The sequence below is a fragment of the Falco naumanni genome, chromosome 8 (assembly GCF_017639655.2).
Source record: "Falco naumanni isolate bFalNau1 chromosome 8, bFalNau1.pat, whole genome shotgun sequence".
Classification (NCBI taxonomy): domain Eukaryota; kingdom Metazoa; phylum Chordata; class Aves; order Falconiformes; family Falconidae; genus Falco; species Falco naumanni.
The window spans coordinates 47,240,604-47,268,519 of record NC_054061.1 but is presented as its reverse complement, the minus strand read 5'-3'; the positions used below and the strand labels follow the sequence as shown (position 1 = coordinate 47,268,519).

The 27,916-nt window shown below is 41.2% G+C and overlaps 1 long non-coding RNA gene across 2 annotated transcripts; it reads left to right on the top strand.

Moving 5' to 3' along the window:
- Positions 1 to 100: 100 nt before the first annotated feature.
- On the top strand, positions 101 to 27,916 carry LOC121093053. Of its 2 annotated transcripts, none has more exons than XR_005829465.1 (4): positions 101 to 249; positions 1,616 to 1,741; positions 10,728 to 10,774; positions 26,395 to 27,916. It is a non-coding gene; the product is annotated as an uncharacterized LOC121093053 (long non-coding RNA). The 2 variants fall into 2 exon arrangements; XR_005829466.1 differs by having other exon boundaries at positions 101 to 404.

The window sequence follows — 27,916 nt, the reverse complement described above, 5'->3', positions numbered from 1 at the left end:
AGCGGAAGGCGCCTGCCGGGGCTCCCCTCATATGGGCCGTCCCGGCATGCAGCGCCGCCCGCCCCGCCCCGCCCCGCGGCAGCGGTGCTGCCGGCGGCCCCGGGAGGCGGCCCCGGCCCGATCGGCCGGGAGCTGGGCCAGGAGCGCAGCCGGGGCAGGGCGGCCTGCCCGGGGCTGTGGCCCGACCCCGCGCGGTTTTCTCTGCCTCAGGGAAAGGCCTTCGAAGGCGAGGCCTGTGTCCGTGAGCAGGTGCGCAGCCCGCCACAGCAGCCGCCAGCCCAGGCAGCTCGGGGCTTACGTGGCGAAACATGAGAGAAAGGAGGCTTTATTGGCGGTTTCTCACCTCCTGTGCTATAATTATAGCCCCTGTAGATCTCTATAAGCAGCCTTGAGAGAACACAGAGGTACATGTTCGTTAAAGGTGAGGATTGCCTAAGTTAATGATGAAATGCTAATTAACGTCAATAACATAGGTGGGTTACTTAAGAAATAGGTTGGTGAGGTGACAGATAATCCTACAGGAGTTACAGTATTGTTGACAGGAACGCAAGTACCTGGTGAGTGGAGAGCTGCAGAGCCAAGTGCCTCTGGCAGTTCTTCCCCCATACATTGCTGGAAGAGAGGCCTCTGATGATCTGTGCCCCCCAGTAAACCCACACCACGAAATGAACGCTGACTGGTGGGAATACATCCCCTTCTGTATCTGAGGCAGCTGTGCCCTGTGAGAACAGCTGGAATTCACCCTGTAGCACCACTTTGCAGTGGAAGAAGAGCTGGGATTTAAGAGGAGATACAGATGTGACACCAGCCCCAGGTGCTGTCCGCTACTAGGAATTTACCTTCATGCACTGGAGCGCTTTGGTCAGCTTTGAATTTCCACTCAGAAAAGATGTGGAAACTGGAAAGATTTTAAAGTAGAACAGATGAGAAGAGGGATTTTTTCATCAGAGAACAAAAAAAGGCTGAACAAACTGACTCCCTTAAGACTAAGGAAGATAGGTTGTCAGTCTTCAAATATGTAAAAGACTGCTATGAAGTGAAAAAGGGAGCAATCAATCTGCCCTTCGTGTCCTGACTATATTGGTGAGAAGTAATCATCTCAAACTGAAAGACAGAACTTCAGAATTACCATTAGACCACTTTCTAATGGCAGTGAAAATGAAAAACTGTTGTCATCTGCCTCAGTAGAGAACGAAGTCACCTTCATTAGACAGTATTAAGAACAGACAACATACATCTATCAGAGATGATACCATTACAAGCAATTCTGCTCAGGAAAAAGTGATGGGCTAGATGACCTGTTCAGGTTAATTGCAACTTTTTTTCCTGTGACTTGAAATACCTCACACTGTTGAAGCCTACTCAGTTGTCACACAAGACCTACTTTCATGATTGGCTTTTGCAGTTGGATGGCACTGACCAGTTTTTTGGAAGTCTTGAGCCAGTAATATCTATGTGAATACTAATACATTTGTAATGACATTTTGCCTGTCATTGTTGCTTTATTTGTTCATTCCTGCCTTATATACTTCTATCCATGCTTGTGATGTATATGAAATAAAATCACATGAAATTCATAAAACTTTTACTTTCCCCTCTTTTGAATCTCTTTCAGGGACCAATTTCTCCCATGATACTTCAACATGATTCCTTTCCATTAGCTAAGCAAGTAGCAGAAAGTTCTCCAGGGAGCAGCATCTAGCCAAAAGTTCTCCAGGGAGCAGTATGTAGTGCACAAGCGGTAAGACTCTGGTTCAGTTCCCTACTTCACATGCAATATTGGTGCCTCTTTGAGTCATAGCTCCCATATATAAACCAGGAATAACAGTATCTCCCTAGAGAGACTGATTTGAAGATAAATAGACTAAGAACTGTGTGTCAATATAGGATCAACCCCTATAAGACCTACCAATGAAAAGCAGTACATAAAAGCCACCCAGGTATTATTACTATTTGTTTTGCTTTTATTCTCAGTGTTGTTAATTTATTTTATACCCTTTGTGTACTTTGATTAGAAAATAGTCTGTAATTTTCCTGGGGCAGGAATTGCACTAGTTGCAGTGGGGTCTCAGCTTTAGGTTAGGTTTCTGGTATTACTGCAACATAAACAGCTGTTCCAGCAGTTTGATAGTTTGGTTATGGAGTTAAATTCCCCCCCTGTGAATAATTTGTATACTAGTTTCTGGATGAACTCATGCATACCCACATTTAACTGTCTGCTGCTGTGGAGGCAGTCTGTAGGGAACAAACACGGGTCTCTTGACTGAGTTTCCATTCACATTGTTTACAGAAGTTCTGGATATAGCTGCAGGGACTTTAAGTCACAGTTATCTAAATCTTTCCACATTGCTGAACACTTGCAGAGAGATACTAGATTCATTGTAGTAGGCTTCAGATTTGCCTAGAATGTTTCTTTGTATCACAGACACTTGTAAAGAATAATAATGAGCCTATTGCTCATTTGTTTGGTCCTAATCATAGAGGTTCCCAGTAAAAAATTGAATTAAACTAGTATCCAATAAGCAGTATTTCTCACCACCTCAGAACTTAATTCTCAGAAAAGTTCCCAATTAATTTGCAAGCATGTGTGAGGCTGGAGATTTAACTGGGGCTGGCAGAGGCATGGTGGTACGGTTTGGAAACCAGTGAGAGCCCTTGTCTTACACAGAGCAAAGGTATAGCTAGGCCATACACAAGCTGTGAAAACAAAGGACTTTTCCGATAAATCTTCTTGCCTTGAGTGAAGTTCTTCAACAGGTTCTTGAAAATCACCCAATGTAACATGAGAGCCCCTGAAATGTAGGTAACATGAAAAATTGATGGAAAACACATCCAGCCTCAGAAGCTCCAGCAGCTTACAAGCTGCTGAAATAGCAACTGTACACACATCCAGAAGAGAAGGTAGACTACTATATGCAACTTAAACTGTAAAAAGAATTTTGAAAAATTTCGAAAAAGCTTTACTGAAACCTAAGAAAGTTTCTGGTCCCAGCTGAAAATAGCAGGAATTGCCAGTGCTGTAGTACCTGCCTGTGCTGTTCCTTTACTGACTAAATAGCAGGGAAAGGTTGTGGGACTTTTTACTTATTTTTCACTTTTAAAGCAGCACAGCTTTGAGTTGTGAGATAATTCTTAATTAACCTCACTGCTTCTGGGGGCAGCAGAAGAACATTATCATAGTAGTAGTCAATGAGAAAACGAAAGTAAAGAATCCTTTGTGTTATAGAAAGATGAGGAATTAGAAACTTTTTTTCAGGAGTCTTCATTTCATGGCACTACTTGCAGGGTTAAAACAGAAGGAAACACCTACTTAAATAAGGTGTGATTTAGATGTTCTTGCTTTCTGCAGTGCAACTACTATTTAGATGTGATTGACAGTAATATATTAGGACACCTTTTTGCTCTGTACTCCTGTATAAAAAGCCACCACCTACAGAAGAGGTGGGGTTTTGGCCACCCTAGGTACAGGATGGGTGTGGGACATCCAGAGCTGAATCATGGGCTCACAAGAAGCTGATGAGGCAATAAAAGGAGGAAAAGGGCATAAGCCCTTGATATCACCTCTGGATTAGTCATTTTTTTCACCAGAGGGAAAAAAAAAAAAAAAAAAAAAAGGCTTACACCCATTATGAACATTTCATTCAACACCAAGTAATTCATGCTCTGGGAGGAGTTTTGTTGATATTTGAATGAGCCGAGAAGTTTTCCTGAAAGGAGCCTATTATCTAAGACTTATTTAGTCTTTGTGCCATTTTCAGAGAGTCATCAGAAACCCTGAGGGAAAGGCACCACATCCATCCATCCATCCACTGCCAGTTTACTGCAATATAAGGCTCAGCTTGCAGGTCCAGTGCCACAGAACGAGAAGAGCCCAGGGCTTGGAGCTTACAGCTAGGGAGAGGCCTGCAGGGCCTCAAGCCATTGGCCAGGATCAGCCTGGATTTGGAAAGGTTACACAAGGGTAGGAGGAACTGAAATTAGGGAAAAGGTCATAAAAGCCTGCATAGCATGGGTCATGAGTGAAACCTTGTATCTAGTGATCTCCAGCTAGAAGCTGACATTGTTTATATGGAAAGGATTAGTGGGCAGCATGTTCTCTCTTTAAACGTGTGAAAAATACAAATGTTTTTGTATTTGGTCAACTCTGTCCTGGTAAAGAGAGAAAGTATCAAAGATAATCAGCTATTTCAGCTTTCAGTCAACAGGATGATCTGAACAGCTTAGTAATGCTAGAGGTTAGAAGTAAGTCTGTATCTAACAAGAGCTGATCACTGGGAAGCAGGTGCTAAATCCTTGTCCATAATATATTTTAAAATGCATATCGACACTTCTGTGAAGCTGCTGTGACTTCGCTAAGCCTTCCACTGGTCTCCCAAGCCAGAGTTATTAGTAATACATTATTATTATTAACTATGTACTAGTAATAACTAGAGATATGACTTTTCTATATATCACATTTTGCATGAAAGGAAAATACTTGCTAAATTGCTAGTTGTATGCATGGATGAGCTGTGCATCGATCAGTTCAAGTTTGGCCTTTGCAAACTGAATGATGCATTTCTATTTGTTTCTTCCGACTACTTCTGGTAGTAAAACCAGTTAAACTCTGTCACTGGTAGCAATAGTGGCAGATATGTTTATCAATGTGCATGCTTCGCAGATCCCAGTCAGTTCATTTCACCTTCATCAAGGTACATCAGTGATAAAAGGGAGACTAGGGAAAACATGGGCCCTCTCTGGAAGGAAACAGGAGACCTGGTTACCCAAGACATAGAGAAGGCTGAGGTACTCAACAACTCTTTTGCCTCAGTCTTCACTGGCAAGTGCTCCAGCCACACCACCCAAGTCACAGAAGTCAAAGGCAGGGACTGGGAGAATGAAGAACTGACCACTATAGGAAGATCAAGCTTGAGACAATCTAAAGAACCAGAAGATGCATAAGTCTGTGGGATCTGCTGAGATGCATCTATGGGCCCCATCCAGGGAACTGGCAGATGAAGTGGCTAAGCCACTATCCATTATATTTGAGAAGTCATGCCAGTCCAGTGAAGTTCCCACTGACTGGAAAAGGGAAAAAGTAAACCTCATTTTTAAAAAGGGAAAACAGAAAGACCCAAACAACAGGCCAGTCAGTCTCACCTCTGTGTCCAGCAAGATCATGGACAGATACTCCTGGAAACTGTGCAAAAGCACACAGGAAATAAGGAGGTGATTGGTGACAGCCAACATGGCTTCACTAAGGGAAAATTATGCGTGACAAATTTGGTGGCCTTCTATGACAGGATTATAGCATTGGTGGATGGGGGAAGAGCAATTGACATGATCTACCTGGACTTGTAGAAAGCACTTGACAGTGTCCTTCACAACATCCTTGCCTCTAAACTGGAGAGACGTGGATTTGATGGGTGGATCGCTCAGTGGATAAGGAATTGGCTGGATGGTTGCACTCAAAGACTTCTGGTCAATGGCTCCATGTCCGAGTGGAGACCAGTGACAAGTGGTGTTCCTGAGGGGTCAGTATTGGGACCAGCACTGTTTAACCCTTTGTTGGCAACATGGACACTGGGATTGAGTGCACCCTCAGCAATTTTGCCAATGACACCAAGCTGTGTGCTGTGGCAATCACACTGGAGGGAAGGGATGCCATCCAGAGGGACCTTGACAGGCTTGAGAGGTGGGCCTGTGCAAACCCCATGAAGTTCAACAAGGCCAAATACAAGATCCTGCACATGGGTAGGGCCAATCCCAAGCACAAATACAGGCTGGGCAGAGAACGGAGTGAGAGCAGCCCTGAGGAGAAGGACTTGGGGGTGTTGGTGGATGAGAAGCTCAACATGACTGGGCAACGTGCGCTTGCAGCCCAGAAAGCCAGCTGAATCCTGAGGTGCATCTAAAGAAGCATGGCCAGCAGGTTGAGGGAGGTGATTCTCCCCCTCTACTCTGCTCTGATTACACCCCACCTGGAGTACTGCATTCAGCTCTGGAGCCCCCAACATAAGAAGGACAGTAGGGCCATGGAAATTATCAGAGGGCTGCAGCCCCTCTCCTATGAAGACAGGCCAAGAGAGTTGGTGGTGTTCAGCCTGGAGACGAGATAGCTCTTGGGAGACCTTACTGCAGCCTTCCAGTACCTCAAGGGGAACTAGAAGAATGCTGGAGAGAGGCCTTCTACACGGGCATGGAGTGATAGGACAAGGAGTAATGGCTTTAAACTGAAAGAGGGTACATTTAAATTAGATATAGGAAGAAATTCTCTACTGTGAGGGTGGCAAGACAGTGGGACAGGTTGCCCAGAGAAGTTGTGTATGCCATATCCCTGGAAGTGTTCAAGGCCAGGTTGGAAGGGACTTTGAGCACGTTGGTCAAGTGGAAGGTGTCCCTGCCTGTGGCAGGGAGGTTGGAACTAGGTGATCTTTAAGGTCCCTTCCAACCCAAACTGTTCTATGATTCATGATTCTTTCTACTGTAACGGCAGTCCTGCTGCATCTGAATAACTGAAGGGAAGAAAGGCAAGCTTCCTAGAAAACTCTGCGTAGAGATCTACAGCCCTGTCCAGTTTCAACTCTTCTGCAATGTATGTCAAAAGCCCATCAAGAGAAAAACCTTTCATATTTATTTATTGAGGCAATTCAGTAAAACCATAGTTACCACATATGGCTTCCTGCGGCTTTGTTGGTGAAAGCAAGCATAATTTGACAGTCAGCTTTCGAGGTGTGTATCCCAAAGGAGCTCAAGTGTGGTTTGCACACTTTTTTACTGCCCCAAGGTCTTCTCTCCTTCCCCTTTTTTAAGAGAGCTGTCAATTAAGGTGAAATGTAACTGCCCAGCCTGACAAGGGAGTTGTGTAGAGGCTATTTGCCTCTACATTTTCCTGGCTGTTGCAGCTCCTGTACACCTGCATTTTGTCTTGGTGACTTCACCTCATAACTATTCTCTGTTCTCTTTATTTACTTTCAGAACCTCATTTTTTCATTCCAGCTTTATGCCCTTCTGTGGAAGACTCTGGCAGGAAGTGTTGCAACTCTGAAAATCCCCTTTGGAAAAGGAGCTTTGTCTTTCTCACCCAGTTTATGAATTTCTGCTGAATAGTTGGTAGTTTACTTTTGAGACATTTAATTCATATAATTATGATACTGTCCTCATTTGGATGGTTATGTATGTCTGGACAGGAAAGATACCCTTCTATATTTTCCCCAAATATATTGCTTTAATAGCCAGCCGACAGTAGAGAAGTGTTCCATGGGGAATTGAGGCAGGAGAAGCTGGATGTAGTAAACACTAATCAGGTTCAACAATTTTTCCTGATAATCCTATATCCTGGCGCTCTCCTGTCCCTTGTGCTCTAATGCATACGGAGGGTGAGATCAACTCAGGATACTGTTAGGATCATTATGTACATCTAATCCTCCAGGGAGATACTGGAAGCTAGATTGTATTATAGCATTTTGTTAAATAATCCATTCTAAGTATGTAGTTTGATGCACTTAAATTCTTGCATTAAAATTTTCTCAATCTGTTACAATTTATCAGAATTTAGAGGAGGAAGAAGAAATGACCTAATAATGGCATTTGCTTAATTCTCTATTTCTCTTGCTTATGCCCCTTGACATATTATTGGTTATCTAACAACCATTTTTGTACTCCTGAGGGGTATATACCATATAAACTGTATTGTGGAAGAGAATGTTGTTTGGGTTTTAATTAGAAACTCAGTCCCTGTGTATCCTTTTGAGAAGATTGTAGGTATGACAAGAGCTTTACAACTTCTGGGTGAGACATAGCATCTTAGGAGGAGAAATACAAGGGTAAAGAGAGGGATGATTGTGCCTGAACTCAGTTTAAGTCCATTGGATTTTTACTTAATTAAAATAAGTAAAAGGTGCTGATGAAAAGCCTAGCGTATTTGTGCAGTTCTTGACTGAATCTTATTACAGAATTCTTTACAGCTGGAAAATGGATACTTGTCAGATAACTTAGCAGAAATGTTTGACATATTTCAGTTAAAGCTGTAACGCTTAACTGTGGCTAACTCAAAAAAATCCTTTCCTAGGTCAGATAGCAAGGCAGTTTAACAAACAAATCAGCTGTTGCAAATCCTTCCTCAGAGTTTAATGAGAAGGAACAATTTCTTCTAGTGTCTATTACATTTTAAGACAATTACGTGAGTATCCTCTAGGGAATACCAAGGTATGCAACATCAGACACACAATTAAGCAATGTAATTGCATAAACACTGTATTTGGAACAGGCAGAGTGTTTGCATAGACCATGCAAAAACTGTTCCCAAATGGAAGCTGACAAATAATCATGTGACTCTTTAAAATGAGCAAGACGCTCTTTAAATGTGAGTTGTGTTTCACTGAAGTGTTTGATTCTATGATCTTGAGGGAACTCAGATGTCAAAGCAGAATGAAACATCTACAGCTTAGATTAAAACTGTTAACTCTGTCTCAATAATACTTATATTATCCTCATATGATCCTATATTACCCCATAATTAACTTCCCCACAATATTACAATTGTCCTGTAAAGGTAAGTTAAAGGAAAGTTAAGATTTTATAACTAATAAGAGAGAATTTTATTCAACATCTGAACTTCCCAGTACATGATAGGTGCTTTGTGAAAATGGTAGACGGAATACAACTACTCTGAAGCCTCTGCATTTGTTCTGACAAATGCAGGTACCCATAATCCTTTTATAATTCAGATCCACAGTCTTTGAACACACAGCTAAGAGTGAATACTGTCCCTGCCATTAAGGTCTGCCAAGGGTGTGAGTTAAGCTGTGTCCTGATATCCTGCAGCAAAATTGCAGTTAATACACTAAGCTACATGCACTCTTCCCCAAACAGCCCCTGTTCTCCCAATCCACTGTACTTGTATCTTTGTTCAGCCCTCAGTGATACTCACTTCCTATTTAGTCTGTTGCCCCAAAGTTTCCTGTAATGCTATATTATTCCTTCTAGTTTGGCCCAGCTTTCCTCTGCGTTGCCAAATCAGAGGTGCCTTCTGACAAATTGAAGGTGCTTTCTCTGTGTGTACTAAATACATACAAGGGACCAATACAATTCACCTTCACTTTTAGAGACACAATTCAGGATCACAAGTTTAGGAAGACATTCAAGAATACATGTAAAGATGATGAGAATAGATTAAAGTCAGGCAGAGTGTAGACAGAAACAGGTTGTGGTATTAGGCACTTAATGGTCTCTTCATGTGCTGTGCCAAGAGGCGATCAAGCCCCCTAGGCAATTACATGGCAAGATACAGAGGCAAACTGAATGGCTTTTTATGTGTTGGTGCCACAGAAAGCTTCAGTGGGAGACTGCCAATGCCATGAACTCAAGATAGTCTGTGCCCTTGTACCATGTTTCTTTTGTACCTCGGCAGTTCCTCAAGGGAGCAATGGGAAGGAGGAACTGTAGTCAGCAAAAGAGAAACCAGAGGCACAGAGCTGTGAAGAGGGAACTTAACCACAGGCTGGTGAGCACCATCCACCATGTGGTGTTGCACTCATGGCTAACCACAGCAGAAAGGGAGTGATTTCTTGGTTTATATTCAGATAAATTATCATTATTCCAGTACTATACCATTTGTTTGCTTTTTGTTTGGGGCAGAAGCATGCAGCTCCCACACCTCATTTTCATTCTCCTTTTCTTGGACCTGGATCTAAGCTCTTCAGTTTTGCCTCATCTGAGAAACAAAAACCTGGAGGAGGAGACAGGCCGAAGTAATAATAATGAGATCAATTAGTAAATGAAGGAAGTTTGAACAAATGTAGCCAATTCTGTCATTCTGTGAAACAAATGTTGATTCAACTATAATTTAGGCAAGGGAGTTAAAGACAGCTGAACAGAGTATTTGTATGAGTAAAAGCAACATTTCTGCTCAGATGCAAATCTGTTGCAGTTTTTAAAATACAGTTTTAACATCAGAGGTGCTAGTAAAAAGGGATGATTTTCAGGATTTTGCAGATTACAGCACAGTATATTAAGAGGAATGAGTGGCAATTTATCTGAATGTGGAACGCTATAAACCGGAGCAGTTCAGCAGCTGCTGCACAGGCAGCTAAACTGTCTGTGATAAGAGCGAGAGCCTCCTGGAGAAGGGTAGAGTGGACAGTCATGGGTAGGACCCATTAAAAAGCATCATTACCTATAAGTAAGCAAGCACTGCTACAGCAGACTGAATCGTGAGAGTCACTAGCGGGCAGCCTGGTAGTCTATCTCCCTTTCACTTTTGGAATTACTAGTTATTTGTTGATTTTAATTTTTAAAATTTTGTTTCCGATGATGATGTGATTTGAAGTCATCTGCATATCTGATTATCGTATTATAGAACTTTAGTTAAGTATATAAAATTAAAGATTGCTTCAGCTGGTCATGTGGAATTTACACCAGCAGGACACCTTAAATGCTCCTACTGCTGCTGCCTTGCCAGACCTGAGGGCTCCAGTCTCAGGCACTGTCAAGCCAATGCTGTTCACCAGTGCTTTGTTTCAATAGAGAAATGTGGTGCATACAAGGGATAACAAAGGCAGCTCCTTTTTTGAAGAACACAAAATAGATTAAGCTGGTCTCAGCTGAAAAGGATGCCATCAATTTAGACAGCAGCCTGCTCTTTCAGCTGAAAACATGGGAAATGGAGCAGCACAAATGGGTGAACGGCTTGATTCTCCAAAATATTTGTAAGATAATTAATCTCTACTGCTTTCTTTGTTTGATAGGGGACCAGCTTACTGCTCCATTACATGCAATGATATTGCTGAAGAAGGTAGGCATTTTCAAATGAGAGAAAAACAGAATTTATTTTCTCTTTAACACAAGATTCTTTGTGTGTTGAAAAGTAAAAAAACAAACTGTCCTTGTGTTCACGGCTCCTCAGCACGGCAGCACTGGAAGTGTAGGGGCAAAGGAACAGTTGTAAAACAAAGTGGGGGCAAAGAAAGCAGTGCCAAACTTTGAGGGAGAAAGTACTACTGTAAATATACCTAATGACTAGGCATAAAAAGAAGTACTGAGTGATTCCTCAAGCTCTTGTGAACTGAAAGCAGCTTGGTGAGAAACCTCAGGGCAATCATTCCCAAGCTTGCTGGAACAGCAAGACCCTAGGATAATAGCGTTGGCTCCCCTGCTAGAGCACTCCCTCCTGGCCAATGTATGGATTAGTTTTAAGAGGGCAGTTAAGGATAATAGTACAACCTTGTGACTGAAGGAAGAATAAAACTGTGATAATAAATTCAGCAGAGGGAGAGTTAGAAAATTGGGACATTTATCAGGACGATTGTCTTGCTGTGACAGTAGTTCTACTTACCCTGGTACAAAGCAGCTTGGGCCAAGGGCATTAAAACTGCCTTACCCATATTTAAATAACAAATTTCAGCTGGAATGGAGAGGGTAGACTCCTGGTACACAGAAAAGCAAGACAGAGCTGAAATGCCTGTTCTTCAGTCCATAATTTGAGTTTTTTTCTTCAGTGTTTGAATTTTTCCTTAAATGGCTACAGATCATGTTTGTCTTTTTCCTCCAATAAGATGTTTAAATTCCTCATTTACTGCTCAGTACATCATTCAAACTCTCCAACTCTCAGAGCAGAAAGCACTGCTTTTGCACCTTAGGTGGAGAATGCTCTACTCTTGGAGCAGGAATGCAGAGACATAGCACATTCCCTCTACAGAAAGCTTTTAAACAATTATTTTCTAGTAAACTGAAGCATGAATTTGTTTATCAGCAAAGCATTTTCTAAACACTTGTGTTTTAATGTCTAAATATATTTTATTTTAGCTTCTAATCAGTTTCTCAATACCATTAAAAAATTAAAAAGGAAAAATAATTTGCCTTAGATTTCTTTGCCTGGTACCATGTGTCCGAGAATTGCCAAGTGTTCCTGCCTTCTGCAGATCTTATTTGACTTGCACAGCATTGTTGGCTGTGTTAAAACAGGCAGACTTGATCCTTATGCCTTGTCAATCTTGCTTGAGATTTCAGTTATGTTTTCACTGGATTTAACATAAAAGCTTTCCAATTGTTTTGTTTTTTTATCCCCGTCAACCCTTCATTTTTCACTCCCTCTTACCTCTTGCCACCAGGGGTCTAAAATGTACTAAATGCTGGAGTAAGACTCCAGAGTCAGCAGCCCCTGTGCACAAGCATCTCCCAGACTCTGAAGTGCTGAACTGTGACAAGCTGATCAGAATCAGTGCCTCTGCGGCAAGCTTTTGATACAGTGTCCTCAGCCCTGCAAATCCCTGCAGGTAGTCCCAGCACAAGCTAGACAGAGAGGCAGTGGGTCCTGGAGTCTCCACCTAGGGCAGACAATCCTGCCTTGTGCTGGAACACAGAAGCTGAAGCTGTACCCCAAAATCTGGTGACTTTTCATTTGTCCTACCAAATCTGGGGACAGCAAGAATCTTACATAGACGGCATCTCTATGTGAAAGCCATTTAGAATTGTGCAATACTAAATTCTGATCTAAGGACATCTGATAAGCTGAGCAGGGTGGGTTAACAAGACATTTTCTGATCAGACACAGCTTAATCGTGTCATTGGCAAAGGATGGGGGAGTACTATTTGTGACCTTGGTTTCCAAAGCACAGCTTTCCTTTTACCCAGCAGATGGCCAACTGCTCTTGGTAACAGGAAATAAACCTAAGCAGAGGTTTTCTCTCTAACTTGTATAGCCCCACAGATGGACACTTTAAAGGAAAGGCAGCTTTCTTAAAACATAAACAAAAAACCTACCATAACTTTAAACTGAAGGCCTGATTATTTTGTGCTCTGTGGTGGATGTCCCTTTTCTTCAGACAACTCTCCTTGAGTAGTAAAATACATGCAAGGCCTCTGGGAAGTGTAGCATGTACTCCAGGGATGTGTGGTTGTTTACTTCTACCATGCGAATGCGAAAGGCTGCACTAACAGAAATAGTAGGCGTTTGCATCCCTGGGAAAGCTTAGAAATATTAAGCTTAATTACAGGAGAAAATATGAAGTTTTCTTTAGTGAAAGTCTAACTGCCATTCCTCTTGTTTTTTCTCTGAAAGTTCATTGCTGTTTCCAAGAGCGCTGCAGGTTTAGCTGGATCCAGCTGCACCCACCCGGTGGTTGCAGTTCTGCCTAATGCCTGTGACTTTAGGTAGTCAGGGGGGCTTCCTAGATGGGAATGTGCAAGTCTAAACTTCAGGTAGTATTTTCTCAAAAGTTCACATTCAGGATTAACCCAGAGGCTTGGACATGGTACTGTATCGTTCATTTACTCATCTGGAGGGGACAGGTTCAACTCGTGCTTAGAAAGATCCCTGATGTTTTGTCTCCCACCGTTAGCTTTTAGACAGTAGGTAGTTACTAGCATGGGAAGACCAATGGACAGGCATCTTCCAGCATCAGTAAAGGTCTCCCAATGACAAAATGAACTAGCTAATGGAAAACAAACTAGGAATGGAAACAACAAACTTTCATCCATTGCTAGGATATTATGCAGTATAACACAATATGGCAGCCATTGGCAGACACTCAAAAGCTGGAGCATGGGGGGCTTAAGAGGCTTAGACTGACCAGTCACAGGCTTTGCCAACCCACATCTCCAGGACCTGAGGACACAGTAGACGTCAGTTCTCCTCCCAGACCTGCGCTGTTGGCAGTAGCTTTCCCTCTTCTGCTTTTCCTGTAACTGTTGCAGCCAGCACTATTCAGTTGCCAGGGAGGTATGTACCCACCATCAGAGATTACTGTGGTACAGAGATTACATAAAACAGTTTCCTGCTTTATTTGATATAATTTCTAGCACATTTTGAATTACTGTTTTATTATTCCTCATATGTAGCCAATTAGCTTTTTCTGTGTGAAAATCTCTCAGATAGCAACACAGCAAAGGATATAAATTAAGTAAGTATGACTGTGCTAGAAAACTGGCAGGAATCTTACAGGCAGAGAAAGTAAATAAAATAGCATTAACAATTTTAGCAAAGCATTCCAGGTTTTGAAATGACGAAGTCCTTTTCAATAAGCTTTCTGCATTATTTAAACACTGACTGCAATGTTATGTGCAAACAATTTTAATGTTTACCTCTTACTGAAACAGGAGGTTATGTGACCAGACCACAACATACATGTTGCCTTTTGAAGACAAGTTTAATAAGCAGTAAAGTATTATAAAAGTATTGTTACAGGAGGAAAAGCTCTTTTGAATCATTCTAACTGCTCATTTCACAAGAGAGGGAGGTCGTTTAAACTCTGCTGTGGTACATTACGCATGTAAGCCATAAAAAGTAACCTCGGGAGACAGAAGCACTGCCTGCACCAGTCAATAATGGGCACCACAAATGTTTGCCTTTCAGAGGTGGCAAATAATAAAAAATTTGCACTTACAAAGGTATGTGCAAATGGGCTAAGAAATGCCAAACAGGTGGATTGAAAGGTTTCTGACATGGAAAGCAACCAACCTGTGGGGAACTTCTGAACAAGTAAGGCCAAGTGCATGCCTCTCCCCTGCTAAGGTTCTCTTCTGTTCCGCCCTTCTAGCTTGGCATCTGTTACCTTGATATGCTTTTAATACTTCCTGCCCTGCCTCAGGTGTCTCTAAGCTTAGTATTTGATTTTTGGCACTCTTTTCCCTATCTTGCTTATGCTTGTTTCAGGCAACAGCAGCTGCATGGAATAAATCCTTTGGGTTTTATAGAGCCATTGTTCAAAGCTTTGTTTAAGAGTGCTCCTACGTGTTTGCAATAGTAAACAACTAAAGAAAGAAGCTGGAACTAATAAAAACATAATAAAAAGGCAGAAATAAATACTGTTATACAGTGAAAGCAATTGCAAGTATACATGTACAACCCCCCTGCTTTGGTTAGCACATTATGAAGGACTGATCATTTTTAGAGGAAGAGCATGCAGGGCTTATTTAATTCATGAAGATGTGTCATTGGTTTTGTGTTTTGAATCCAGTTTTGAATGAATACCACAGGGTAGAGATGTTAGATTTGCTTTCTTCAATTTGTAAGTAAATTTCACTTTAGGTCCTTTTTCAACCAAGTGACCAGTACTTTGGTGCATACTCAACAGCCTCAGGGGTGATCTGGTTATGTTGGGACTACAGTTGTTCCAAAGGGAATGTTCCAGCTGAAAAGACAAGTCTTCCCTTTTTTCTATCATAACCCCTTTTCACAGAAGAGAAGCATTTGGCATACAACTTCCCTGGCAACACCACACCAGCTCAGAGGATGCCTTGCCACTGAGCTATTCCTTAGAGTCCATATTGGTCCTTATTGCTGAAAAAAGAGAATAGCTTGGCTATAGCAAAATTTTCTCTGTAATCTTTTTTTTTTACCGGCTTACTCACAAATCACTAATTAAAAGGAATCAATACTTAGAACAGATGAATTCAGAGTTACCAGTAGGACTTGCTATTTTAAGGACTATTTAACATTTTACAAGAAAGAAAAGGAAATGACAGTAAACATCTTTTGATAACCTTGCATATTCCACTTATATAGCCAACTCCTATTTTGTGAAAAGCTCTTTGTATCTTGTGCATTTTTATATTATTTAGAACTTCAGAACACAAGATGGCAGTGTACATTGTAGTGATTTCACGTTTCAAGTTGCCCCTGCTACTCAAATAGAGCGTATAACACCATATTCAGTCCTCTGATAATCTAATTGTGTACTTGTAGTATTAGAAATAAACCTAAAAGTATTTGTCAACGGCAGAAACTAATGCAACTTGCCAATAAATGAATATTGCATGAACAAGTGTTAGGTAAAGCTTAACTCAAGATTTTATTGTACATAACAACACTTTGGAGACATTAAAAGCCTCTTATGGAACTCCTCAATTGCAATAACAAGAGGGTATCCCTTTATGAAGGAATGGAAGTTGGCTCAGTCCTAAGAGCTTCAGAGCAAAGTTGGCTGCTGGGGAAAAGCACATAAGAGAGCTGGCAGCCTGAAATATGTGAAAAGCTCAGGGCTCTCAGAGGAGTAGTGCAGACTACTGAAGTGGAACATGCTGAGCAGTATCTAAAATTGAACAGGTGCCTTTCTATGAAAAAAACAACAAAGCAGACAACTGGCATGACAATTCAGAGAAAAAAAATCCACTAAGAGGCATTGAATTAGAGGATAGGTTTCTGACTGGGGATAAAACTGCTTCAAGAGCTACAAGGAGTCAGACCTTTCTGTGCATGACTTTAGAGAAAGCTCAGAGTCCCTCTGGGTACCAGTGGGCAAAGAGAACTGCAGTAACAAACTTTATAGGCCATGCTTTTCTTGGGTTGGGTTGAGTACTGGACTGAGCAGGTGTAGCTAAAACATTGTCTTGGCTGCCTTTCTGAGCTGAACTCGTAGCATTTGGTTATGCAACCACAGCCTTAATAGAAAGGCTTGCTACATAGTAAAAAAAGCTCTAAGGAAAACAGTAATATTTCAGAGTATAAAATAATCCTGGAAAAATTATCCCTGTGGGATGTGTAACACTGACAAAATTCTAGGCAGTCCTGCTTTCTCCCTGGGGAATATTCAGGTGACGTTGCCTCCCTGCACCTGAACTCATGGCACTAATGGGCAAGTCAGACTGAGCCAGAAGGTCAAAACTCAACACCAAAGTTCGTAATTTCTGGCTGTTAATATATCCTAAATTAACATAGTTATTTGGAATTAGAACATGAAAATACATATTATTCTCTCAGACAGGTGTGATATTTCTGTTTTTCTCTCCAGAATATGGGCATATTTGTCATCCTCCATTGTACTGAGCACTGGAGAACCTCACAGCAGTGTGAGTGGAGCATGGCATACAGAGCTTAACCAACATTTTTGATAGAAGGTGGAACTGGGAATGTTGGTCCCCAAGTCTACTTTTCTTGTAGTCATTACCCATGTGTAAAAATACTGCCCTGTTCCCAATCTCAGTCACAGTAGCTCCAATGAAAAGTTGTCAGATTTTTCATGGTGGTTCACTCCTGTCATTACAATTGAATCGATTGCTGCTTGTTATTGCCTTATGTTCCCACACATAAATCACTGGGTCTAGTCCAAGACTTTTTTCTCTCTCTGAGTTTGCATAAGATTGAATTTGGCATTGATTCAAATCAAATAATTCAAATGTCATTTTTGCCTGGTATTTAAACTAAGGCTGGGTGTGGGTTCATGACTAAAATAAAGTGTCTTACCTAGCAGTTTCAGTCATTTGGTCTATTTGTCACAGTAGGTTACAGAAAGTGTGGCATGCACAGAATTATACATGCACTTTTCAGCCATCTAAAATGGAGGATAAATGGAACATGTCATGGTTCTAGGGCAGTAATTTATATTGAGTACAAGCTGGGAAGGGACCAAAGCCAAAACCTCAGATCTAAATTACCTTCAGTTCCAGGGAAATTTTAATCCAAATAAAAACTTCACAGCTGTTCATTATATAATTAAGTGAACCAACAAGAGACCATGTCTCAGCACTCCCAAATTAAAGAACTTACACCAAAACTGAAACGTTGTGGCAAAGTCCACAGACTCCCTACACGAGCCCTGATCACCGATGTTCTCTGCAGTCATTGCCACTTGACTTCTGCTGTCTATTGTAACCACTCCACATGTCTCTGTTGGCTTTGCATATATCTCTGTTCTCTGTAAATGGACTTTTTCAGCCCGATAATGTTTCCTCATTAAGAGTGTGTTATAAGGATTCACAGACTCAAGATTTTTCATAGATAAACTATTGAAGTTGGTATCATGACCTTCTTTTTATTAGGGGTGCTAATGAAGCTAATCAAGGTTTGATTTGCAAGGGTGACACTTCCTTTTGGCAACCCAGGGAACTGCCTATCTTTCAAATCTCTATGAATCCAGAAACAACCAGTGTCCAGCTTTGAGAGGGGAAAGGAAAACATTGTCTTTTCTTGCTTCTTCTGCATGGCCTTCCCTACAGTCTGTCTCATCTTTTGCTTCTAGTCAAAACCCAAGCACTTTTTAATGACAGGCGTCAACCCACATAAACATACAGTGTAATTCCTTCTTTAGGTAAAGTAGTTCTTACTTTTCTATTCAGAATCATTCCTAATCCAACCTTCTTTAACCAGGTATAACCAATTTCCCCATAATCAAAGTTAATCTGCCCTCCTCCCACAATAAAATGTAGCTGTAATAGCCCACCCCAAGATTAAGCCCTCCCTTCCCAGTATTTCACAAAAACACCTCATTGACCTGACCCAACACAAATCAAAATTAATTTCTTCCCCATAGTCCAAACCAGCAACTTCTCCCCAAAATAAACCCTTTTCTTGACATCAAATTGTAATGACACTTGCAAATTCAGGAAGTCATGGTACAGCAGAATGATAGCAGTCCTAGAGACACTTAACTTTTTCAGTGACAGCAAGCATCATCCCTCTGCCTTTAATCAACCCATAGGGCATAAGGCAAGGTCTGGTCTATGAGCGGATGGAGTGGGAAATGTCAGCAGGCTGGAGATTGCTACCTTCTGGTCCAGCACAGGCACCCTGGCTCCAGCTGGGGCTTTGGAGATGTTCAGGGCAGGGAGCAACTGAGGAAAAGGATATTGGGGGTTATTGCTATCACCGATACATTTCCCAAGTAAATGCTGATTGTAATAATGAAAATAAAAGGTGATATATTTAAAATTGGCAAAAGTAATACGCCTGCAAAACATGCTGGCCAATGGTATCATTGAGGCCAAGTGCTTAACAGGATTCAGTAAAAGGTTATACATACATATTCATACATTTGTGTGGGGAATTAGATTGGACCTGATAAAAATTCATAATGGATATAAATGTTCACAGTTCAGGGCATAAATCAGCCACCAGCCTGAGGTTAGAAAATAACTTCCCCTATAGTCAGCTGGTTACATAATTATCCATTATACTTGTGGAGGGGGGAAGGGAGGTTGAAGAATAGGGCAATTTCCTCAGAGACATCTGGGAATTACTATTGGCAGACAACTAATTTAGATTTGATCTGGTATGGAAGTTCTTATTACATCAAATAATGTAATTTAGAATTAAAGCATATGATTTATTTTGTATTTCTTACTTTTCATGTAATTAAGTTCATGCCTGAGGGTAGCTGCAAGCCTTTTCCTTATAAGCTGGCCAAAGTTAGTAAAATTCACTGTGCTGTATTTTCTCACAGAACCTCCTTAAAAACAGCTTCAAATTTTCCAAGGAAGTCAGGCAGAGTCCCAGGAATTTAGCCTGTTGAAAAGTTAGCCAACTAATATAGCCAACTTACTGTCTGTATTAGCAGACAAAAAAATTGCATGCATGAACTGCAGTAAAAATCATATTCTGAAAAGTTCTCATTCTTGTTAAGTTTGGATAATAACATAAAAAGGCTCGCAGAGCTCCTGAACATCACAAATTATAGCACATGTGCTACTCCAGGCCTGCTTTTTCTGTCTGGTGTTTATTGTCAGCTTGCCTAAGCAAGACATAAGTGTTCAGAAACTGTAAGTGAATGCAGGGAATCATTTACATTTGCTGCAGGGGCCACGGGATGCTAGCTGCATTCTGCTATAGTTTCTGGAATTCATGTGACACAGTTACTGTAATTACAGCATAAATTATCACAATGGATGTGGGAAACTGAGGAACATTTATTAACCAAACATTAATATTAACCAGTTTTCACAAGAAAAAAGCGTGGTATCTGGCATACGTCTGTCTTAAACATCACTTTGGTTCCTCATGCATTATACTAGGAACAGTGCACAGCAATTTCCCAGTGTCTAGAAGGTTCTAGAGCCACAATCAACACATGGTATGGTCTTACTAAAAAAATCTTGCTGTGCAAACTTGAGTGATCTCTTCGGACTGATTTATAAAAGGAATGGCTGAAGAGAAGGCAGAAGATGTAATGTAGTAGAGGGTTTTTTTAAGGTTTCAAATCATATTCTATAAAAATCTTACTTGAAAAATGAATCCAGGCTGGCTTTGCTAGGAAAGCTGTGAGTTGGTTGTGGAGCACATGTCCCCTGATGGCAAGCGAGGATGCCCATCCCAGCTGGGGCTCCCCCAGCTTGGTTCCAAGTGCTGGAGGGGTCAGAGGCAGGAGGCCTTGCAAGCTCTAGTACCAGGCTGTCCTCATGCAACACACAGGGCCTGCAGAAGTAATGCAACTGCTTTATGTCTTTCTCAGAACAAATAGGGCAACAGCCTTAAGCACAATTAACTCTTAACAGTGGCAAAGTTATCAGCCCTGCAGCTGAATCTCAAATGAGGGTTATGATCAGGTGGGGTGGGCTTTGTTGAGACCATTTGACACCAGTCTTCTGCCAGTCACATACTCAGTTTTGTTGTCTCCTGCCTCCGTATGTCCTCCTGCTGCTACTACTGACACCCTGCCAGCAGCAAGCTATTTCCCTGGGAAGCTCTCAGGCTGCTTGCAGCCCAGCTGCCTCCTTCTGCCAGCTGCCTCCAAACTGCTGCTCCAGCTCCCACGTAGGCTTCTCCCTCTCAAACAAGGCAGCTTACAGTACGCTGGCAACCCCAGTATATACTGGGAGCCTCAATACAGTGTTACGAAGACATACTATACATTGAACTGTGAGATGTTTGGGGTATGATGGATGTGGGTGTGAGGGCTGATTTTTTTGTTAATATTTTCATGAGGAAAATAAACTTCAGCATGCTGCTGACATTTACGGTTGTACATCGCAAAAAGCTGCCAATACTAATGAAGAGCGAATTACAGATGGGGTGTAAAAAATGGTACGCTCAAAAAGTAGTAGTTTTGATCTAGAATAAGGCAAATTGATAAACAGTGTAAAAATAATCCCAATAATTTTCCAGTGGAAGAAATAGTCTGAAAAGCATGAATTGGAAAAGAGAATGGTGGTAAACCCTCCCTCTTCTGCCCAGGCAACTAGATGCAAGTATGCAGGGAATATGGCAAGGCAAAAGAGCAATGTAATTTTGGACTCCGCATGAAAAGCTGTAACAGCACCAGGTTAAGTCCTTTTCTTTGTGAATTTGGCCTAAAATACTCAGTTCTATACACAGCTTTATCAAAAAATCAAAATATAAATAAGAAAGAGTTCTGAAAAAATCCAGAAAAACAATCAATGGCTAAAGACCAGATTTGTTTGGAAATACATGTATATGTTTAACTTGTTCAAAACTTTAAGGGTGATTAAGGGGAACCCATAAGGGATGATTCTTCTGGAAGACAGTACTTAGAAATACAAAGTAGGAAAAAAAAGGGTCAGCAGATCATAGGCTGCCAGAGATCCCAACACTGCTTTGTTAGCTACTGCTGCTGAGCAGCCACCAAATTAGTAGCAGATCCCAAAAGAGTGCATAAACATGAGGGTTGCATTTATATTCTGAGAATCAAGCTTACTTTTTGTTTCCTCAGAAACTCACTTTCAGAGACAAACCTCCCTGTTTCTATCACTTAATTAAATAAAAAGTAGGCATACTGTCCAGTGTAGTGCTGAAAATCACACTGATTGCTTGATATTGCTTCCTATTCAAACACAGTCTTCATCCATCCCTGGGCCTACGTGTTACCCTCTCCCTATAGCACACTAATGGAGATGAGGAGTGAGGCTGATGGGTGGTAATACAATGTACATAATGACGTATTCAGGAGAGGAGAAAGAGATGCAAGTTAAGCTACAAAGAAAAAATAGAAGAACCAGGAAAAATATCAACAGACATATTGTGACTCCGGGGTTTCTGCATTTCTGACTGTTGCCTTTAATACTAAGGCAGAGAGGACACATTGACACTGGAAGCTAGTTTGTGCAACTTGTCCAAGGTATTACCTCTGCCACCCAGCTAGCAGAGGCTGCATGAGCGTTCCTATGCAGCGCTGGCATCTGCCCTCCTGCCTATGCCTTGTCTTCACAACCCTGAGCACATCTGGAAGTTAGCACCCCACCAGATGCATCAGGACAGGCTCAGCACTGATGGTTACTGATAGCTAACAGTCTGCCTGCATAACAGCCCTGTGGAGGAGAAGCAGAGCACCCTGTGCAAGTGGCAGAACAGTATGAACAGAGTCAGCAGGTTGCTTAGATTTTAAACATGGTAAGTAAGGACTGCTTGCTGGGTTAGCAGAATATATGGGGCATGACAAGAGGCTGAAGGAGTAAACAACATACTATATTCCTGTCATGTGACTGTCAGGAGGAAAATCTCTAAAAAAGAGAAAAGGCAAGAAAGAAAAGTGGCAATAAAGCAGCCAGCTTCTCCCATTCTCTTTGAAAATGAGAACAGGAAATAACTTGGCATTTCCCTATTTAGCGAACACTTTTGTTACAGCAGAGGATGTACAGAATGATGAGTTAGAGGATAAGGAACGCATTTCCTAGAAAATATTATGAACTTATCATAAATTAAACGCTATTTGAGTTATTAATTCTAATTGTATAGTTACTGTCAGGATACTAAAATACTTTGATAGGACAGATACTCCACCCGATGTGTGTGTTCCCTCTTGCGTCAGAAAATGAAAGTCAAAGAAACCTCAGTATTGTTCTTGCTTTCACACTTCCTGCATTTTTTTGGGTGTGGAAGGGGCAACAAAAAAAAATCCATGAACAATTATAGTATGCATCTGAGAAACTTCTAGGTTCTCTGAGCTTCTGGGAACACTTGAGAATTTAAAGGGAAGGTTAGACAGGCAGAGGCTGGGCCAGCTTACCTATGGCATAAATGTATTCCAACATTTGCAGGACAGTTGGGAGTTCAACAGCATATCAGGCATGGGTTTCTGACTCCAAAGCACATGATGCACTTTGGACTCTGTAATATGTTTATTTATAGTTAGTCTGGTGTCAGCAGCTAAAGTCACAAAACTAAGTCTTGTAAAACTATTCCCAGTATATTCAGTGCAGTGCAGGTTGCAACTGTTTCTATTCACGGAATTTAACTTGGATTGTAAATTGCTATATATATAGGAACATTAATTCTGGAGTAAGTTTCTTCATCTATTTTAGCTTATTTCAATATTTAATTCTAGAATGATTATTCTATTCTAGAACTATTTCAGAATTGTCTTGGCTCCAGAAGGTCATAGAAGTGTCTTTCATCAGACACAGTGAAATTGTATTATGCCCTGGGCAAAACAAGCATTAGGATTCTAGTTGAGTTAGGAGCGCAGATCAGATCATTCATTATCTGCAGATGCCAGGACATTAAAACTTTCAATTGTTTTCTCACCACACTGAATGAGGCAGTTCATTAATACAATTACCTCTGTATAATTGGAAACTAAATCAATGATGACTGCAAGATTTGAATATTACTTTAAATGATTTCGTTTTTATGATGCTATTCTGTTGTACATGGTATCACCAAATAGCTTATTCATTTTCCTGCCTTTCTTTGAGAAGGAAGAAGCACCTTTTCAACATTTCTAGTTTTCTGGGACACAGTGTGCATTGCTTTTAATTATTTAGGCTGACACACATTAACGCTGAAAGTCCATAGTCCATAGAGAGTAAGACAAGAAGGAAGGACCGGATGGATTATAACTGCCCTGGGAAGAGGAGCCAGCATCAGAGGTCTTTGGCAATGCCCTTAAAGGGAAACAAGAATGTGGGGTAGTCAACCAACACAGAACTTGAACACTGTGAAGGATTTCCCCTGCTCCTTTCAGAGGAGCACCTCTAGTCACTGCCTGTTTGCTCTACTGGAAAGAAGCAGTTTTTAAAGTATTTGGACAGGTAATAGGGAAGATGGCCACAAACTACTCACTCTGTGTGACGGTCTGTTTGGATCTCTCAAATTTACAGGACAATGTACTCAGAAAATTAAACTTTATTTTATGAGCTCATTAGGAAAGAAAACAAACACAACAAACAAGGGTTCAATCCCCTTTGTACAGGCTAGTCTAGCATGTGAATTCATTAATTCATCACTTAAATCACAAGGTTTCTAACTCACAAGTCCCCTTAATTCGTAACTTGCAATTCATTAACTCGTAATGTGTGACTTGTAACTCGTGCACCTATGAGCAAAATTATTACTTAGCCAATGCTGAGAGTGCTTATCCTTCCTCCTCTGTCATGGTGCAGGTGTCCCCTGTATCATACTGGGAATCACGAACATTTGTGTTTTATCAACACTGTTTTTATCACAAATCCAAGACATATAACCATACAAGCTATTATGAAGAAAACTAACTCTATCCCAGCCAAAACCATTACAATCTCCACACCTTATTCCATACCATTTACGTCATTAGGTCCCACACTGTCCAATAGATCCTCATTAGTCCCTTTCCCCCTTCCCATCCTTTGATATATATACACAGGTATCATCCCCTAAGTCTATGGACCAGCTCTGTAAAATGTCCGCGAAATGTCCATTGCGTTCATTAGTCCATGCCTTGGGTTCTATCTGTTACAGTGGTCACTCAGGACAGGAGAGGTGGTGTGGTATTGTAAACCTTGTCCTCCACTGGTAGTGGCTCCTGCTATTGTAATCCTATAACATGTAACTTGAATCATAGGTTACAACAATTTAAAGGTATATGCATTAAAATCTCCGCCTCTGGTCGGTTTGGACACCACAGTGTACTCCTCCCCTTGCTGCTGCATTAGCATGGACTTATCCACAGACCTCAGTCCCTTAGAGGTGGACCTGCTCCACCATGGGCTTACTCATGGGCCACAGTCTCTTCAGGGGTAATACTTGATGTGGCCTGGCCACAGCCACAGTTGTTTGGAGGTGTACCTCCTCCAGTGCAGCCTTATCCGTGGGCCACAGTTCCTTTGGCTGTGTTGTGGACTTATCCATGGCCACAGATACTTCAAGGTGTGCCTTCTCCAGTGCACTTAGCTTTGGGCTGCAATCCTTTCAGGGGTATACCTGCTGTGGTGTGGGCATATCTACAGCCACAGACCCTTCTGCTCTGACATGGACTTATCCACAGCCACAGACACTTGGGAATGTCCTGCTCCGGCATGGACTTGCCCGCAGGTCAAGTTCTTTCGACTGATTGACACTGGAGCTCCAGCCAGTCCAGCACAGTAGCACAAGAACAGCAGCGATACCCTGGCCATCAGCCAGCCCAGGCATGTGCCATTGCTGTTATCAAAATGCTCCCAGGCATAGCTGGGTAAGATGATAAGCCCTACAGCAAACAGCAAGAGCAAAAAGTAGCCGCTAACGAACACTAGAGTCTAACATACACCAAGGCAAGCAAGCCCCATGGCAAGCACAGGACCTTGCCAATTGATAGCTAAACAGCTATAACAGCTATAAATTCAGTCTAGCAAACTCCAATCAACTCTGTCATTACCTCGAACCCGTTGAGCCCCATGTTGGGCACCAAAAAGGACTATTGTGGTTTATCCCCAGTGGGCAGCTAAGCCCCACGCAGGCACATGCTCACTTTTCCCCAGTGGGTGGGGAAGAGAATCAGAAGGGTAAAAGTGAGAAAACCTGTGGGTTGAGATAATGACAAAAGCTGCACATGCAAGCAAAGCAAAGCAAGGAATTCATGCACTACTTCCCATCAGCAGGTGTTCAGCCAGCACCAGGGAAGCAGGGCTCCATTACACGTAATGGTTACTTTGGAAGAGAAACACCTTAACTCTGAAAGCCCCCCCCCCTTTCTTCTTCTTCCCCAGTTTTATATACTGAGCAGGATGTCATATGGTATGGAACATCCCTTTGGTCACTTGGGCTCAGCTGTCCCGGCTGTGTCCTCTCCCAACTTCTAGTGCCCCTCCAAGCCTGCTCGCTGGCAGGGCAGCCTGAGAAACAGAGAAAGCCTTGACACTGTGCAAGCACTGCGCAGCGATAGTTAAAACATCCCTCTGTCATTAAAAGTTTTCATTGCAAATCCAATACATAGCACTATACTAACTACTTGAAGAAAATTAACTCTATCCCAGGCAAATCTAGTTCAGTAAATATTTTTTTTTAAAACATTTACTGACCAAAAAGTCAGCATGAATTTTCACTGCATGACAGACACAATAAGCTCAACAACTAAGAAATGTTCTTTATCTTGTTCTTTTATCAAACTAACTTAATAGGAGGTGAATTCTTATTTTTTAATGTTGGTAAAATGTGCACCCAGAATTGCCTGTACATAAGCATCTGTACAGTACAAAAAGCTCTTCTGAAAATTGTTATCTGTTGAGTAGATTAGGTTGCTATTGCAAAATGAAGGGCTGCAGAGTGATACTGTCATGACAGCAGTCCTTCATCTCTGTGAATGAAAAGGGGGATTGTGCAAAGTGCCTCCAAAAGCTTCTAAAATACTGCCACAAAGTGGCTAAGTTGTCCTTACAAGCTCTTTTGTCTATTTTAAATGCATTGTTCTCAAGAATTGTTCAACTTGAAAGCAAATTAATTTATAAGGTTAAGTCATCAAGGCATAACGAGACAGAAACTCTGACAATCACGCATTCAAAGCATTTCAATGTCAGTTTATTCTACAGGATGAGACACGTACCAGCAAAAGTCAAACCATTCCTGATTGCTTGGAGCCAAATCTGAAGCTGAACTCTCCTCAGGAAGAATTCATACTCATGTACAAAGTCCTGCCTCTTCTTGTATTTCCATGGTTCTTGGAAATGAGTTCATAATCCATATTTAGTATCTGGGATGTGGGAAAAGGTTGTAGGCATATGGTTTCTATTTCACTAGCACCAGAGACAGGGTCTTCTCCGTGAAGTGAAGAAAGAACCAGTTGCTGTACTTTAGACTGTATGTTAACCTCACCTAACTTTTAGCTGCTAAGGGTTGGGGAAGATGAATTCCAACCACTGTGGCTGAGAACATACCATCTTATGCCAACAACCAAGCAGGGATCCATCTTATGACTTGGTGATGTAAGAAGGGAGCAGAGTCTGTGCCACATGTGAGGCTGATTTCAGGGTCCTTGGTTTACACCTCATGCAGAGCTCTCTGTAAAATACATGTCTCCTTATCACTGAGTGAAAAGTGAGTTTTGTTTCACAGAATCATTTCATCAGTGTTTTTCTAGTGACGTAAAAGGGAAAAACTTTAAAATTAAAGTTCTTATTAAAAACATAACATTGAAAAAACTTCTAGTCAAAATCCCAGATCCTCAGAGTCACTTCTCATTACCATCTCAGTCAAAATAGACACTGGTTCAAAGTTCAGAAATTCATTGTGACTGGAATTCACTCGGCAAGTCAAGACTTGTCTCCAACATTTTTCAGAGGTTTGAAAGATTTTATTCCAACAGATATTTTCCTCCATTGCCCATTATTTGAAGGTACCCAAACTAGCAATATTTTTAAAATGTCTGTTTTCAGCAGTAGGTGGCACTATGAAGTTTCTATCTTCATAATTATTCTAACATAAAATAATGTAAAATGTTATGCAGATACATTGGAACGTCATCAAAATGTTAATAGTCCATTATCTGAAAACATGGCCAGATCTTTCAGTTTTCCTATAATTTTAAAAAGAGCATGAAAATATTTTAGCATAAATTACAATAATAAAATGAATGTTTCTCTAAACATTACAATTGACAAAAAGTTTAATGTGAGAACAGGAATAATGAGATGTCTAATATAAAAATAGCAAACCAATAAAATTTAAAATTGCAGGTGACATAAGAAGTTCTCTATACTCTTTGTTACTCTTACATAAAGTACCATCGTGGGCTGTTCTTGAATATACTACTTCAGCTACTTAAAATTCCCTGGAAATTATATCTATCTCATTTGCATATAAACTGTAATATTACAACAGTGGGTGTTAATGTATGTATACTCTTTATGTAAATTTTACAAGGTAAATGACGTATACTAACAGGGATACAGCAAATAGAAAAGCATTTAGATTTTTCTGTGCTTGGCCAAAAATTTGTATTTACAAGTGGAGACCAAAGCACTACATGTGGGCCTATATTCCTCTATGTATACTATATGGAGATGTTAACTATATCCCAAATAAACTCCAGGATTAGAAAGA